At 42.8% G+C, this 14,100-nt stretch overlaps 1 long non-coding RNA gene across 1 annotated transcript in view; it reads left to right on the forward strand.

The window, feature by feature from the left end:
• Positions 1 to 14,100, forward strand: part of LOC126952837 (uncharacterized) — an 88,412-nt gene that overhangs the window by 6,496 nt on the left and 67,816 nt on the right. The window lies entirely within an intron of this gene.

The following is a 14,100-nucleotide window of genomic DNA, read 5'->3' on the forward strand; positions in this document are numbered from 1 at the left end:
GGGCGGCAGAGCGAGACTCTGTCTCAAAAAAAAAAAAAAAAAAAAAAAAAAAAAAAAAGAGGTAGATTTCTTTCTTTAAAATGCCAATTTTAAAAAAAAGCAATCTGAGAGTCCAAGATGAGGGGAATGTAAGAAAGTCTTACCGCACAACCCCTCTATGTGAGTTGCCAAAACAGAAACATGCTGAATCCTATCTAAGGTTCTGGAAGTCTCGGAAGAGCTTTCTTAAATATCCTTACCTAGAATATGCTTTCCTTGCCTTGATTCCAAGGATGATGCCAAAGTATTTTAAGGTAAATTATAACTATGATAAGATTGGGGGCCCCTAGGAGGCTTCCAAGCCAGACAAAGATGCTCTGCTATACTTAGCATGTTCCAGGGGTCATGCAGACTTGGACAATAAAAATAATGAGCTTAAGATAAAAAATCTGACTAGGCATGGTGGCTCATGCCTGTAATCCCAGCACTTTGGAAGGCCGAGGCAGGCAGATCACCTGAGGTCAGGAGTTTGAGACCAGCCTGGCCAACATGGCAAAACCCTGTATCTATTAAAAATACAAAAATTAGCCGGGCATGGTGGCTCATGTCTGTAATCCCAGCTACTTGGGAGGCTAAAGGCAGGATAAACGCTTGAACCTGGGAGGCTGAGGTTTCAGGGAGTGGAGATCACGCCACTGCACTCTAGCCTGGGTGACAGAGTGAGACTCCGTCAAGATCAAAAATCTTTACTGTTTTCTGAGCAGCGTGTAAACCTCCCAGACTCTTATGTGACCCTTGAGAGACAAGCTCTATAAGGACTGTGATTTAACGTCTCCATCGTGGCAGGCTCAGGGTCACACTGAAATCAATTTAGGAAATACATAGAAATGGACAACATGGCTTACACATTTGAGATCTGATTTCTACTGGCTATGCAATGTTAAATCCATTTTTTTGTTTCCTTCTTTCAAATACTTTCCACCATACTTACCCTCATGACAGATATTTACACTTCAGCCCTTAGGCTGTGAGAAGCAAAGAAGGAAAAAAATAGGCCTTGCTCTGTAGGACTTAATGGCTAACTCTTATATAACAATTACTGGCCGGGTGCGATGGCTCATGCCTGTAATCCCAACACGTTGGGAGGCCGAGGTGAGCGAATCACGAGGTCAGGAGTTGGAGACCAGCCTGACCAACATGGTGAAACCCTGTCTCTACTAAAAAGTTAGCCAGGCATGGTGGTGCCCACCTGTAATCCCAGCTATACAGGAGGCTGAGGCAGGAGAATCGCTAGAACCCGGGAGGTGGAGGTTGCAGTGAGCTGAGGTCGTGCCACTGCACTCGAGCCTGGGTGACAGTGAGACTCTGTCTCAAACAACAACGAAAAAATTACTGTTTACTAGACACTGTTGTCCCACAACCCTGAAACCCTACAAGATAGGTACTATTTTAATCTCTGACAGGAGAAAACTGAGGTACAACCAAGATCGTGCAAAGTAATAAGAAGCAAGGTTTTGAATCTGGGAAGTCGGACTCTGGAATTCATATTCTCAGCCACACACTATATTACCTACCGTGTAGTGGGGATGGATAGATAGGTAAGTAATTAAATACAGTGTACAATGGTACATGCAGAAACTACCCTGGAAGCACAAGAAAAACCCACTCAGCTCAGGATTTGTGGAGAGGGAAGGAAAGAGGCATTTCTTGGATGAGTGACACCTGGACAGAGTTGGCAAGCAAGAGTAGGTATCAGCTGCACACAAAAGGGAGGAAAAAAAACTCCAGAGAAAACAGCATAGTATCACAGGTATAAAACGTAAGGGGACCAAGGCACAGTGGCTCACGCCTGTAATCCCAGCATTTTGGGAGGCTGAGGCGGGAGGATTGCTTGAGGTCAGGAGTTCAGGACCAGACTGTGCAACAAACTGAGACCTTGTCTCTACAAAAAAAAAAAAAAAAAAAAAATAAATAGCTGGGCATACTGGCATGCACCTGTGGTCCCACCTACTCGGGAGGCTGAGATAGGGGGATTGCTTGAGCCCAGGAGGTTGTTGCAGTGAGCCGTAATTGTGCCACTGTACTTCAGCTTGGGCGATAGTGAGACCCTCTCTCAAACAAACAAAACAAACAAACAAATATATATAATGCAAGTGGGGAGTGGTGAGAGATAGCTTGCCCACAAATATTTAAATAAAAAAAAGAAGGCCCCTCTTTTCTTGGGCAGGCACTGTGTTTGGTGCTGGGGTAACAAATAGCAGGGACAGCACATCTAAGGAACTTGAACTTTCAAGCATTATGCTCCCTTACCCACTAAAATAATCTTAAAAACTAGCCCTAGGCAAAACACTCAACAAACTAGGAATAGAAAGGAACTTTCTCAACCTGATCAAGGTCATCTATGAAACACGCACAGCTAACATCATATTTAATGATGAAAGGCTGAATGCCCTCCCCCTAAGATCAGGAACCAGAAGAGGATGTCCACTCTCACCACTCCTGTTCCGTACTGTGCTGGAGGTTCTAGCCAGAAACAATAGGCAAGAAAATTAAATAAAAGGCATACAGATTGGAAAGGAATTTGAAATTTTAAAATAAAGCTGTTATATCACAGTTTTGAATGCCATCCAATGGAATTTAAATATATATAGCAATTTGTTATGTACCATCATCCATTTATATAGAGAGATATATAAAGCAAAAGCACTCTTGGAACTATAAGAAATTGTACATTACTCCTTTTTCTCCTTGAACTTGCCTTTCTATTCCATTTTGTTCTCACAGAAGTTTATTCTCTGGTAATTTTATGCTTGAAAGTCTTTTATCGATCATCCTTTCATACTTCTCTACCACACAAATGTGCATTTACATAGAAATTTAATTTGTAAGAATATTTCCTCGGACCATAATCCATTAAAAAGTTCCTTACGTATTATTACAAGTATTATTATTGCATGATTAATCAAAGTAACACATAGCATCATTTTTCAATAAATGAAATTTTATTGCAAATGCATTTCAGTGTGATGGTATGTGATTTTTCTCAATGAGTCCTGCATCATTCCTTTTTTTTTTTTTAATTAAGAAAACTTACATAAAACAAGTAGATGGAAATGAAAAGGGTTTTGCTATAGCAATAGCATTCAGTTCTTTTGGAACTCTTTCCAAATAATGTGCCAAAAATCATACAACAATCATAGTCCAAACTCATTTTAATGACCCATCAGCTGACAATTCCAGGAGGTCCTTATTCAATTTTGTTGAAAACAAATAATTGGAAGCTACCTAACTTACAAAAAGATGTGTTACTTGGTCATTAAAGTTACTTACTTTTTTAATCCAGACACCAGTATTTCAGTATATTCCTTCGAGTGGACCCCTGGGAGATTTACACACCTGCTGGCAATGCACCTGAGATTCACTGGGGAGGGGGAGAGGCGTTTTTGTTTGCTTGCTTGCTTGCTACTTTTGTCTGCTCCACCACTCCTTGGAATGAAAGCTCCGTAAAGGCTGAGATGTTTGACTTTTGTTCACTACTGTATCTCCAGGACATAGAAAGCTGTTGGATACCCTACCCGTGTGATGCTTGGTGCTTGATGAACGTATGTGGGATGTTATGAAAGAATGTAAAAACTACCTGTTTCTGGCTGTATGCTTTGAGGGGGCGAGGAAAAGAGGCAAAGAGACAGAAGCACCTGGTGCTGCACTGATTTGGGTTTCTCAGTCCAAAGGCACCAAAAGGTCACCTTTCTGCAAATCGAAGATGCAGCGTGGAGCAGAGAAAAGGCCTAATCTTTGGAATCCAACCTGGGTTTGAATTCTGACAGTGACATTGAATAACTGTAATTTTGGGGCAAACTCCTGGTCTTAGATTCTTCCCCTGTGTAAAAAGAATAATTGGCTCTCCTTCCAGGAGAGGCAGAGGAGGAAGTGACCATGAAATATGATAATGCCTGTCAGGAATCTGCACATCTCATGCACTCATTAATGTGAGTTGTCCTTCATTCCAACTCTGCCTCTTTCCTCCTTGATGGCACCACCCTTGCCTCTAACCAGCCCAGAAATTTATACTACTGGGCTCATCCTGAACCCTTGCTGCTGCAGATGCTAAGCAGCAGACAAAATGTTAGACTTAGGGGCTTTGGTGGAATCTAGGGCAGTGGGAAAATGTACCCTCATCTCGTCATTTAGAAAATGGGGGTAATAGGCTGGGCGCAGTGGCTCACGCCTGTAATCCAAGCACCTTGGGAGGCGGAGGCAGGTGGATCACCTGAGGGTAGGAGTTCGAGACCAGCCTGGCCAACATGGTGAAACCCCATTTCTGCTAAAAATACAAAACTTAGGCCCGGTGCTGTGGCTCACTCCTATAATCCTAGCACTTTGGGAGGTTGAGATGGGTGGATCACTTGAGGTCAGGAGTTCGAGACTAGCCTGGCCAACATAGTGAAACCCCGTCTCCATTAAAAATACAAAAATTAGCCGGGCATGGTGGAGCACGCCTATAATCCCAGCTATTCGGGAGGCTAAGGCAGAAGAATCGCTTGAACCCGGGAGACAGAGGTGGCAGTGAGCCGAGATCGTATCATTGCACTCCTGCCTGGGTGACACAGCAAGACTCCATCTCAAAAAAAAAAAAGGGGGGGGTAATAACAGCCCTACCTAAGGATTTTCATGCAGGTTAATGTGTTGACTTTCATGAAGTGCTTTGAACAGAGCTTAACATACAGCCAAGGGTTGATAAATGGGTGTTGTTATTCTATTTTGGCCTGCCTGTAGGCCACTGATAAAAACACACCTGGTTTTTGGAAGAGAAGGGGCAGCCCACCATAATTGTGGAGTGAGAGAGTAGGAATTTTCTCAGATGCTCTGTCTCCTATGCATCCTTTATAACATGCGTTGAGATCTCACAAAGTCAGATACTACAGGCAGAATGAAAACCAGTGGTCAGGTTTCAGGGGATGTAGCAGGTTAAGGGCACCATGGGTAGCTGTGACCAGAAGAGCCACATGCTTTCCTCAAGCCCCCTATCCACAGGACTTCCCCAATGCCCCCAGCAGAGGGTGAGGTAAAGTCCTGTCCTGCCTCCTCCACATCCTCACAGCCCGCTTCTCTGAAACAACTTGGTCAGTGCACCCAGCATTATAGTCCCTGAGTTACATGCACTCTTCCCCTCAGCCTATGACTTCTTCCAGAGAAGGAACTCATCCTGTAAAACCACAGACAGGCATAAGGCTCAGTACAAAGCAAGCGCTCAAATATTCCTTAAGTGAAGAAATCTGGAGATAAATTGCTGATGTCACAGGTTGACCAAGGACAGCCTCCCCTGGGACTGGAGAGGCAGCTTCCTAAAACAATTGGAGAGGGTAAGGGAATGGCCATAGTTTCGGTTGACTCCCCTGGCAGTTTCTCAAGTTTATTAAACCTAAGGAAAGGATGCCAGAAACAAACATGTAGTTCTGGAGCTGCCTAGAGGGCTGTGTCCAGGTATGGGGAGCTGGCCCCACTTCCCAAGTTGTTTATCTTAATTTCCTTGAGAACAAGAAATGCATGTTAGGATGGGTTATTTTTCTTTTAGATTTAACCAAGGCACTCCATGATTTGCTGGATTTTTTCTAAAGTTCTATAACACTGGGAAGGGGGAAAGGGGAATTCCTCCACTATTATGACAAAGTCTATGCTTTACAGTAAAGCAAAAACCCCACAGAGTTTATCTGTAGGCAGCGAAAGTACAGGAGATTAGCTTTTCCCCTACTTTTCTGTATCGCAGAAAAATATTTGCTCTTCAGAGAAATGTATGAGATACAGGAAAGTAGGGGAATAATACTTGCTCTTCAAGGAAATTATAGATGAGAGCCACCGTGCCTGGTCACTGTAGTTTTTCTTAATTAATTTTTGAGTTGTACGTATCACATGGTATTGTAATATATTCTGTCCCTCTAGCTTGTTCAAATTATGGAGATCTTGAGGGCAAGGACTATCTTGAATATTTGATCTGAACATGCATGGATGAATAAGAGAATAAATGCATGGGAAGGTACATGAATGAATGAATGAAAAGATTCAGATATATAAAAAGCTGTTTGCTTTTTAGGCCATATTCAGATAGGAGTGAGTGGTAAGCCAAAATTAATTTGTTAAGGCTTTTTTTTTTCTTTGATGATACACACAAACCACTGTTTGGAGCTATCAGTCTGAAGCTGAGAGACCTCAGAACTCAGCAATATGCATTTCATCCTCAAGCTCATTCATCTCTCAGCAATTTTAGGTCGCCATCTTTTCTCTTTTCTCTTCTCTTCTCTTTTCTTTTTTCTTTTCTTTTCTTGACGAAGTCTTGCTCTTCACCCAGGCTGGAGTGCAGTAGTGTGAACTCGGCTCACTGCAACCTCTGCCTCTGGGATTCAAGCGATTCTCCTACTTTAGCCTCCCTAGTAGCTGGGATTACAGGTGCGTACCACCATGCCTGAGTAATTTTTAAAAATTTTTAGTAGAGATGGAGTTTCGCCAAGATGACCAGGCTGATATCAAACTCCTGGCTTCAAGTGATCCATCCCCTGACGTTGGCCTTCCAAAGTGCTGGGATTATAGGCATGAGCCACCACACCCAGCCCATATATTTTTTCTTTCAGAACTTAAAAGATGTCGTCCTAAGAGTCTTGTGGCTATCATGGGAAAGTTTAACAATCAGTGTTCTTGCTGTTCTCCTGTAAGTATGGGTCTTCTTTCTCTGGCTTTGTGTGAGATTTACTGTTTGTCTTTGATTTTCAGCAACTTGGCTATTATATGCCTACACTTGGTTTCTATTTATCATGCTTGTCAGTCTTCTTGAATCTTTGAGCGATCTTTCCTGTTTTGGCAAATTGCCAGTCACTATAGTTTCAGATATTGCTTTCCCTATTCTCTTCTCTGTTTCTGGAACTCCTATAAAATATATATTAGGGGGCCAGGTATGGTGGCTCACACCTGTAATCCCAGCATTTTGGGAGGCTGAGGTGGGCGGATCACAAGGTCAGGTTTGAGACCAGCCTGGCCAACATGGTGAAACTCTGTCTCTACTAAAAATACAAAAATTAGCCGGGCGTGATGGTGCGCACCTGTAGTCCCAGCTGCTTAGGAGGCTGAAGCAGGAGAATCGCTTGAACCTGGGAGGCAGAGGTTGTAGTGAGCTGAGATGGCGCCACTACACTCCAGCCTGGGTGACAGGCTGAGACTTTGTCTCAAAAAAAAAAAAAAAAAAAAAGATATATATAAGGTCATTTGACTTTGTCCTACACGTCTTTTTTCTCTATGTGCTTCATTTAGAATATTTTCTGTTTCCTGTCTGAGTTATCTAATCCTATCTTTTGCTGTGTCCAGTCTGTTAAATTCATCTGATAAGTTTTTATTTTCTAATACTTCATATTTCAGTTCTAGAATGCCTATTTGATTCTTTTTCTATAGGTTACAATTCTCTTTTGAAATGATCTATCTTTTCATTTTGCCCATCTTTTACTCTACTTTAACATACTTATGATCATTATTTTTGAAGTCCTTGACTGCTAATTCTAACACCTGGATCATCTGTGGGACTGCTTCTATTATATAATTTTTCTTAATTATCATACTTTTCCTGCCTCTTCATGTGTCTTGTGATTGTTTCTAACTATATGCTGGATGTTGTTTAAAAACAAAACTGGGCCGGGCGTGGTGGCTCACGCCTGTAATCCCAGCACTCTGGGAGGCTGAGGCGGGCAGATCACAAGGTCAGGAGATCGAGACCATCCTGGCTAACATGGTGAAACCCCATCTCTACTAAAAAATACAAAAAATTAGCCAGGCATGGTGGCGGGTGCCTGTAGTCCCAGCTAATCGGGAGACTTAGGTGGGAGAATGGCGTGAACCTGGGAGGCAGAGCTTGCAGTGAGCCAGTATAGCGCCACTGCGCTCCAGCCTGGGCGACAGAGCAAGACTCCGTCTCAAACAAAAAAACAAAACAAAACAAAACCATAAACTGAAGTCAATGTTACTGCCCCCAAGATAGGATATACACTTTTTTTCTATTTGCCTAATAAGGCAAATAAGGTGAGGCAGTTATAATCTCAATTCAATCAGGAATTGAGCTATGCTCTGGCATTAGTTAGACTCAACCTGCTGCTGGTTTTAAATGTTTCAAGGGGAAGACTCTGTGTGTGCTTATGGCCTCTTTCCATAGTGGTACTTTGTCTCCTAAGCATTTTCGGACTGTAGGAAACTTCATTTTGCCTTTGCAGGCCAATCTCTAGTCTCCTGAGTGGCCCTGGCACTCAGCAGATGTCTTGAGTAGAACAGCAGTCAGTGACAGCCATGTGGCTATCAGAAGCTTCACTGTGCTGAAGGAAAGCCTGATCTTTAGCACTTACCCAAACTCAGCAAATAACCCTGATATGGTTTGGCTCTGTGTCCCCACCCAAATCTTATCTTGTAGCTCCCATAATTCCCACGTGTTGTGGGAGGGACCTGGTGGAAGATGATTGAATTAGGGGGATGGGTCTTTCCCGTACTTTTCTTGTGACAGTGAATGGGTCTCATGAGATCTGATGGTTTCAGAAAACGGGAGTTGCCCTGCACAAGCTCTCTCTTTACCTGCTGCCATCCATGTAAGATGTGGCTTGCTCCTCTTTGCCTTCTGTCATAATCTTGAGGCTTCTCTAGCCATGTGGAACTGTGAGTTCTCCATTAAACCTCTTTCCTTTGTAAATTGCCCAGTCTCAGGTATGTCTTTATCAGCAGCGTAAAAGCAGACTAATACAAACCCCTAAGAAAGAAAATGGCCAATAATCTCAACTTCCCTGGGAAGGAATCTTTTCTCTCTTAACTTTTAGTTCTTTTACTCTTCTTTGCTTCTACAGTTCTCCAATATCTTTCAAAATATGATTGTTATAATTCATTCTTTTTTTCACTTTTTTTTTTTTTTTTTTTTTTTTTAAGAGACAGGGTCTCACCATGTTGCCCAGGCTGGTCTCGAGTTCCTGAGCTCAAGTGATCCTCCTGCCTAAACCTACCAAAGTGTTGGGATTACATGCATGAGTCACGATGCCCAGCCCATGTTTTTCCTCTTGATATAAAGTGATAAACTGTCACTTCCTACTACATTTTACTCAAAAGTAGAAGTTTTCTTATGTTCTTTTCCAGTTAATTAGTTCACATAGGATTCAAACAAGGTCCATGCATTGCACATAGTTGATGTAACTATTAAGTCTCCTGGTTTATAGGTTCCTCCTCCCTCTTTGTTTTTGTTGTTGTTATGTTTGTTTTTCTTTTTCTTTTTTTTTTTTTTTTTTTTAATATATGGTCTTTCTATGTTGCCCAGGCTGGTCTCTAACTCCTGGGCTCAAGCGATCCTCCTGTGTCAGCCTCCCAAGTTGGTGGGACTATAGGCACATACCTTCATGCCCAGCTGTTTTTCATCTTAGTTGTTAAAGAAACTGGTTCATTTGTTCTGTTGAATTTTTTGGATTCTACTAATTGGATTCTCCTAGTGTTATTTAACATGTTCCTCTGCTCCTTGTATTTACTTCAATCTACCAGATCTAGAGGATTGATAATATTCAGGTTCATTTTTTTGGCATAATTACTTTATAGGTGGTACTATGTGGAGTCAGCCCTCCATATTCATGAGTTCTACATCTGCAGACTCAACCAAGCAGGTATAAAAAATATCTGGGGGCAGAGTGTGGTAGCTCATGCCTGTAATCCCAGCAGTTTGGGAGGCTGACGTGGGAAGATCACTTGAGGCCAGGAGTTTGAGACTGGCCTGGGCAACATAGCAAGACCCTGTCTTTACAAAAATAAAAGAACAGGCCCAGCTGCAAAACTAAAAAATTATTTAAAAAATGGGCCCAGCTAAACCCAACCTAAATTGCAGAATTACTAGCAAAGGCATGATTATTGTTTTAAGCTACTAAATTTTGGGGTGGTTTATTATGCAGCAATAGATTACTAAAACCCATAGTATCTAGGATATGGTGAGCATTCCAATAAATGTTTAATTAAATTGTAAGAGATTAGATGGGTAATTTGACTAGTCAGCCCTCGTGGTCCTTCCAAGCACTGAGATTCTATGGCCCTGAGATCATTAATAACCTTGGATTATGCCAAGGTTACTTTCTCTACCTCTGCTAATGAGTCACATCTGGATGCAATGTAGTTGAGTCCTTGGACTTTGTGACATTTAACACATACAGAGACAGCTACCCGGGGTCACTTTATTTTTTGACAGTCTCTTTCAAACCTACTTTTTCGCAGTACTATGGAATCCACTTAGATATTCACATATGAAAATCATACCTCAACTGCCATTTACTGTAGAACACAAACTGTTTTGAGGGAAAGTAATGGAAGTATTTGTACTTCCAAGACATTTATACTTTCCAACTTATTCTTTACCCATTTTGCAGCCTTTAGAATTTTTCTCCAGTTTCTTATTAGAGAGAGAAAACCATGATGACCGTGCTGTGAGAAGTGAGCTAACTAATCCAAACTATACCATTTGGTAAAGTTTGAAATGGCTTAGAATTTCAGGTGATCTCCGTGTTGGAAGACTTAGCCTTTGAATTGTTAATCACTTTACCCTTTCTTTAGTGCTGTACTATTTATAATGGGTTAATCAATTTTCCTTATTTGATTACTTTGGGAGGGGCTCGATGCTATGGGTTTATACCAGAGTATTTTTAAAAGACAGAGTATAATCCAAGCATCTGGTTGGTCTTTCTGAGGTCATGCATCAAAGCCAATATTTAACCATTAATATGGTTTGGCTCTGTGTCCCCATCCAAATCTCATCTTGAACTGTAATCCAAATTGCAGTCGCCACATGGGAGGGACCTGGTGGGAGGTGATTGGATCATGGAGGCATTTCCCCCATGCTGTTCTCGTGATAGTGAGTTTTCATGAGAGCTGATGGTTTTAAAAGTGTTTGGCAGCTCCCCTTTTGCTCTCTCCTGCCACCTTGTGAAGAAGGTGCCTGCTTCCCCTTTGCCTTCCACCATGATTGTAAGTTTCCTGAGGCCTCCCCAGCCATGTGGAACTGTGAGTCAATTAAACCTCCTGATATGGTTTGGCTGTGTTTCCACCAAATCTCAACTTTAATTGTATATCCCAGAATTCCCACATGTTGTGGGAGGGACCCGGGGGAGGTAGTTGAATCATGGGGGCCGGTCTTTCCTGTGCTATTCTTGTGATAGTGAATAAGTCTTACAAGATCTGAGGGTTTTATCAGGGGTTACCGCTTTTGCATCCTCCTCATTTTCTCTTGCCACCACCATGTAAGAAGTGCCTTTTGCCTCCTCCCATGATTCTGAAGTCTCCCAAGTCATGTGGAACTGTAAGTTCAGTTAAACCTCTTTTTCTTCCCAGTCTCAGATATGTCTTTACCAGCATGAAAACAGACTAATACAGTAAATTGGTACTAGTAGAGTGGGGTGCTGCTGAAAAGATACCTGAAAATGTTGAAGCGACTTTGGAACTGGGTAACAGGCAGAGGTTGGAACAGTTTGGAGGGCTCAGAAAAAGACAAGAAAATGTGGGAAAATTTGGAACTCCCCAGAGACTTGTTGAATGCTGCCCAGCAAATGCTGATAGTGACATGAACAATAAGGTCCAGGCTGAGGTGGTCTCTGATGGAGATGAGGAACTTGTTGGGAACTGGAACAAAGGTGACTCTTGTTATGTTTTAACAAAGAGACTGGTGGCATTTTGCCCCTGCCCTAGAGATTTGTGGAACTTTGTACTTGATAGAGATGATTTAGGGTGTCTGGCAGAAGAAATTTCTGAGCAGCAAAGCATTCAAGAGGTGACTTGGGTACTGTTTAAGGCATTCAGTTTTATAAAAGAAGCAGAGCATAAAAAGTTCAGAAAATTTGCAGCTTGACAGTGTGATAGAAAAAAAAAACCAGTTTTCTGGAGAGAAATTCAAGCTGGCAGCAGAAATTTGCATAAGTAGCCAGGAGCCTAATGTTAATCCCCAAGACCATGGGGAAAATGTCTCCAGGCCATGTCAGAGATCTTCACAGCAGCCCCTCCAATCACAAGCCTGGAGGCCCAGGAAGAAAATGTGGCTTCATGGGTCGGGCCCAGGTCCCTGTGCTATGCGCAGCCTAGAGACTTGGTGCCCTGTGTCCCAGCTGCCCTGGTCATGGCTGAAAGGGGCCAACATAGAGCTTGGGCTGTGGCTTCAGAGGGTGGAAGCCCCAAGCCTTGGCAGCTTCCACATGGTGTTGAGCCTGTGGGTGCACGGAAGTCAAGAATTGAGGTTTGGGAACCTCTGCCTGGATTTCAGAAGATGTATGGAAATGCCTGGATGCCCAGGCAAAAGATTGCTATAGGGGTGGGGCCCTCATGGAAAATCTCTGCTAGGGCAGTGCAGAAGGGAAATGTGGGATTGGAGCCCTCACACAGAGTCCCTACTGGGGCACTGTCTAGTGGAGCTGTGAGAAGAGGGCCATCATCCCCCAGACCCCGGAATGATAGATCCACTGACAGCTTGCACTATGCACCTAGAAAAGCTGCAGACACTCAACACTAGCCCATGAATGCAGCCACGAGAGAGGTTGTACCCTCCATAGCCACAGGGGTGGGGTTGCCCAAGACCATGGGAACCCACCTCTTGCATAACCTGGATGTGAGACCTGGAGTCAAAGGAGATAATTCTGGAGCTTTGAAATTTGACTGCCCCGCTGGATTTTGGGCTTGCATAGGCCCTGTACACCCTTCGTTTTGGCCAATTTCTCCCATTTGGAATGGCTGTATTTACCCAGTACCTGTACTCCCATTGTATCTAGGAAGTAACTAACTTGCTTTTGATTTTACAGGCTCATAGCAGGAAGGGACTTGCCTTGTCTCAGATGAGACTTTGGACTGTGGACTTTTGTGTTAATGCTGCAATGAGTTAAGACTTTGGGGGACTGTTGGTAAGCCATGATTTGTTTTGAAACTTGAGGACATGAGATTTAGAGGGGTCAGGGGTGGAATGGTTTGTTGGAGGCTGTGTCCCCATCAAATCTCAACTTTAATTGTATCTCCCAGAATTCCCACGTGCTGTGGGAAGGACCCAGGGGGAGGTAATTGAATCGTGGGGGCGGGTCTTTCCCATGCTATTCTCATGATAGTGAATAGTCTCACGAGATCTGATGGTTTTATCAGGGATTTCCGCTTTTGCTTCTTCCTATTTTCTCTTGCCACCACCATGTAAGAAGTGCCTTTCACCTCCTGCCATGATTCTGAGGCCTCCCAAGCCATGTGGAACTGTAAGTCCAATTAAACCTTTTTCTTCCCAGTCTCAGATATGTCATTATCAGTAGCACGAAAATGGTCTAATACACCTCCTTTCTTTATAAATTACCTAGTCTCAGGTAGTGTCTTTATAACAGTGTGAAAACAGACTAATACAGCCTTGTTGCAGTTGTAGCAGAAAGGACCCAAGTCTAGACTCTACGACTTAATGGCACAAGTGTCAGAAGCCATTGATTCTCTGTTTACAGACTTTAATGGACACATGGGACTAGAAGGGAACTGGAGTGAGAAGGCAGCAACCTGCAGAAAATGGGCTCTCTGTGCACTTCTTAGTCTCCTGTTATAAATATGAAATGTTTCCTTGGCTTTGGCAGATTTCTGTGCCTGTCCCTGCCATCCTGACAACTTATTCCTGGTTTGACATTTCTAGTTGAGCCCTTGGTATCATAGGCTCCATCTAGTTGTGCCCCAGATGTTCTCATCCATGGCCACCGCTCTTGGGTTCCCATTTGTTCCTGCCCTTCTAGCAATCATTGGAATTTACTTTAAGCCTAACTCCTACTCATCCTTCAGATCTCAAGTCATATGTCATTGCCTTAGGAAGAACTTCCTTGAGACTCAAGACTAGATCAGGTCCTCTTGATACATGCCCCAAGAGTTTCTTGTGTTTCATCTTCACAATTTGTAATTTATTACTTTTCACAACTTGTAATTATTTTTGTCATCTGTTCTATACCCATCCTGTATCTTCAGCACCTGGGACAGTGCTTAGCACAGAGTAGGCCTTCAATAAATGTGTTCAGTAAACATGAAACAATGAAGCTTGTGACTTTGGCCCCTACCTCTTTTTGTATTTACAAGGTCATGTTGCACATT

This window comes from Macaca thibetana, chromosome 4 (assembly GCF_024542745.1).
Source record: "Macaca thibetana thibetana isolate TM-01 chromosome 4, ASM2454274v1, whole genome shotgun sequence".
Classification (NCBI taxonomy): Eukaryota; Metazoa; Chordata; class Mammalia; order Primates; family Cercopithecidae; genus Macaca; species Macaca thibetana.